Genomic DNA, 4,259 nt, shown 5'->3' on the forward strand with positions numbered 1-4,259 from the left:
ATTGGCAGATTATTTGGTCAACCTCGATCAGTTCCACCACAGCTTAGGGGGATACATGCTCGCTGACTAATATTGCCCGGAAATCCATCAAAGTCAGAGGTCCTGTCCCCCTTTTAAAACTTGTGTGTTCCAATCAAACACTCAGCGTGTCAAAGCCATCACAAACAGAGGCCATACTCCTCCTGCAACTGACGCTGACATATCCTGATGAAAATATATTATGCTGTCTCGGAGCATGGAAGTACCTACTGTAATGTCGAATGAGACGACAGTTAAGTTTAATCTTCAAAGCGCTCCTATAGCGTAATGCAGTTTTCGTTGCTGGTTTAATATCCCTAAATAAAAAAGTTAAGATGCTTTCCATGTCTCAAGAGCTTTGATTTAAGGCACAACAAATATCTTCTGTCGTTCAGTTTGAATATTATATCACAGTTTCTGTAAGCATGCTGTGATGTCATTCTTTTTTACAGTAACAAATTATTTTAGATTAGTTACTTTTTGTATACTAAAGTAAATTACTGCTCAGCAACAGTATGCTGCTTTAATCAGATTTCATCAGGAAAAAAAAAGAGTAGTCTGTATGTCATCTCAGATACTTCATTATTTATTAAAGCAGTATCCCCCAGTATGCTTTCCATTAACCTATCGTTATCTATTTTGATTGAACGTGTTTCGGGAACAACTACAATTAATCAGTAATTGACTTTTTACTAACTGATTCATCACTCATTTCATACATTTTATTTTATTTGTTTTCCAGCTGTGGAAAACCGATTTTCTTTGTCTAAAACCTTTCAGACAGTAGGTACACGAACTGCATACTCAGAAATGTATTGTATTCAGTATGCATAGTGTATATTTCATTTTGTGACTTGCCCAGTGTGAACGCATTACATATTCAAAGGCTGCTTAAAATCACTGCGTTCTATGGATTTGCAACACAGCATGGAAAAGACCCAGGAGCACTGTGAATGAGCATTTAACATCATGTAATTATTTCAGACATTAAGTATTAAAAAATGTGAAATTTCCTGTCAAATGAGAATTAACAGCCAGGACAAAGCTGGACAGAAGTTGTGAAAAATACAAATGGACAAAAATGTAACTCAGCAATTAACAAGTAAAACTGTAATTCATGAACCTCTGAATGAATGATGAATGAATGAACCTCTGCTCTGAATGATGTGTTGAAGTGTAAGTGACACATTTTTGGAGCTAAAGTATTTTTGAAACAACTAAAGTTAGTTCACCTCATTTTTAGGTGTGTTTGATTTGATATAGCCTGAGGTTAAAAACAAAGGATCCATTGTTCTTTTGTTTAGGGATAAATTGTAACCGGATAGTAAAAAAGAAATCAGAGATACACAAATTTCAGCTTGAACCAGAAATTCACTATAGGTCTTTGGCTAAAATACATCAACTATTCTTCTGTCACCTTAAGCTATTAGAAACATCAATGCTCTGCTTCACTCAGCAGGCATTCGGCACATAAGCGCAAGCATGCACACACTTACCAACAATTCCACTTTCCTTCTCGTCCTCAGCTGCAGCACGTGACAGAAAAAGTTATTCAGCACAGGTCCCACGGGTTAGCTGTCTGCTGGTTTGTTAATGACAAGCATTTGGGCTAACCATTGATTTCGTGTGGCACTAATTAAGAGCAGACTCATTAAAACATTTGCAATACATCCTGTTTTAACTTTACAGTTTTTTTTCTCTCTTTTCATTCTACTGTGACTGGTGTTTGTCTTTTCTCTTTTTAAGGTGAATGCTCCTAAGTCTGCAGAGAAACTGATCACAGGAATTGCAGAAAAAAAAGGGATACTGATACTCCAACCTCTCCCATCACTGACTCACACACAGCTGAACTGCAGTCAGTTAAATCCAGATACATATAGGGGTATAATGTGTTTCAAACAAAAGACTTGGCTGAAAAAAACAAAGAGATTTGGCTTAAAAACAAAAATTAAAACTCCAATTTTGTTTTGTTTTTAAACTCATATTAGTAAAATGAGACAATTTTATCTGTTTATCCCAAATATTAATGCACCTGAGGGGCAGTATAGTAGTTAGGATTTAATACAAGTCAGAGATAATGGCATAGAAAAAAAATCACAAAAAAACACCCTCCGAGCTCTGATTCCAACTAAGCTGACTAACACTGGGAGGCATTTGAGCAGGCATTCACATCCATTTAGGAGTGCAATCTGTTTTAAAAGCCCAGGACTTCTTATTCCGAGCAACCGTATTGATCCATCCAACTGTCCTCCCTGTGTGTGTTTACGTCTGGTGCCAGGTCAGATATCTGTTCCTGGTGCCGCTGATGTCCATATACCGCTGCCTAACCACAGTTCACAAGGTGACGTGTTGTATTCTGGGTATTTCCTGTTGTTAAATCAGCAGTTTGAGCTTACATACACTGCAATACATTCTTATTCACCCTTTGTGGCAACTAAGAAAGGCACGCTGGTTTGATATTTTAATTTTCATAAAATATTAAGCCTAATATAACAGAGGTCAAGGCAGTTTTCTTTGTTACATCCAAATTATCCTACAATAACATCTTATAGCACTGCTAGCAGTGTCTTCTTCCTAAAATAGTATCCATAGCTATATTGTACTTAGGTTAATCAATGCATCTTACTGCCAGTGGAGCTTTAAAAAACAAAAAACAAAGAGAGAGTCCTAATAGACTTATCAAGATCTGTGGCTTATCACATCTAACAAGGGTATTCTTCTATAATTATACAGTAAGGGTACACTTGTTTATTTTAAAATAATGTTTCAAGAGCTATTCTTTTGCTAACATCTGGTTAGTACTGTTTCATCTGTGATTCTTGGACCATCTTAAACCAGAATACTCAATCAGCCAAACTAAAAACACTCATAATGATGAACTGTTGGCTCTGTTGGCACTTTATATACAACATTTGTCCCATTTTAATGGCAGGCACTCTCTTTTTCCAATCATTCTCTGCTAGTGGGCAGGAAATTTGTGGAATGAAGAGCCTGCAACAATATCAACTGTTAGCAGTCAACTCAACAGAAAGCTAATGAACCATAGCAAACAGCTTGTGGGGTGTAGCAAGAGAGTGCAGTTGAATCAAAAGCCCTTCATCGGCAGTTAGAGCAAGCCTAAGTGAATAAACTGTATCCCAAGGCTTGTGGAAAACAGACATAATCCATTGACATGTACACAAGTGAAAGCAAAATAAATAGCAGACAGCGTTGCACTAAAGAACAGACACCCAACATAACAAAGATTCCACTCAAATTGCTGTGAAAATGAATCACACTGACTTCTATACGGTGACTTTACTTTTCAAAAGACTAGTATCGTGTTTCTGGGCTTTCTTATCACTTCCAATAAAAATGAACACAAGCTGTTTGAGAATGATGGCAATGCCTGGATCTAACAGGTTTTCAAAAGTAGTATAACTCCAGTTTCGGAAAATTCAAATCCCTTTAGCAAAGGTGTAGATAAAATATTGCATCAGTAAAAATGTTTCAAACCTAATCAATTTCAATTCAACCTGTTTGTGTTTTTTGATGGAATGCTTTGGATGAAATATTAATTTATTTCACCTTCAGGAGTCTCACGCCTACAATGTTGCGATTATATTTGCCCCACCTCAAAAAAGTGTGCAGAGAGCAAGTAACCTGTTATAATACCAACTCTAGCAGTACCCAGTCCTATATCTGTCTGCTATTTTTTCCTCTACCCTAAATTTTTAACATTTTTTAAGATGAGATGGGGCCAAACACACATGTAACTTCTGGTAACTACGATCAGCATAGATCTTCCAGAAAATGGTTAGTGTTTATGTTAAAGACAGCGATCTGAGCTGTTAAAATAATAATGGGCACTGAAAAATATTTAAACATTACGGAGCCCCGCAAGGGACATGGGAGAAAAAAAATTAAGACTGACTTTTGCGAGATCTCGTAAAACAAACTCGGGATCTCGCAAAACTTGTGCGAGATCTCGCAAAAGTTTTAGCCGCATTCTTCGGAGGCCGGCAGCTCGAAGCCGACCGGGAGGTCGAGGCACAATGTGCCGAGTGAGCGTTGTTCCTCCCGGCTGTAGTAGGTCTCGACCTCCCTTCAAGATGGTGGGTGTCAGATCTCCGAAAACGTCAGACCACTTTTGCAAATATGTGATGTCTTGTAAACCGAGCAGATATCTGACGTTTACACAACTACATTCACGCCTCAAAATATCTTAAAAGTGTATTTTGTGACCCAGAAAGAGTAATATT

This window comes from Astatotilapia calliptera, chromosome 1, assembly GCF_964374335.1.
Source record: "Astatotilapia calliptera chromosome 1, fAstCal68.1, whole genome shotgun sequence".
Lineage (NCBI taxonomy): Eukaryota > Metazoa > Chordata > Actinopteri > Cichliformes > Cichlidae > Astatotilapia > Astatotilapia calliptera.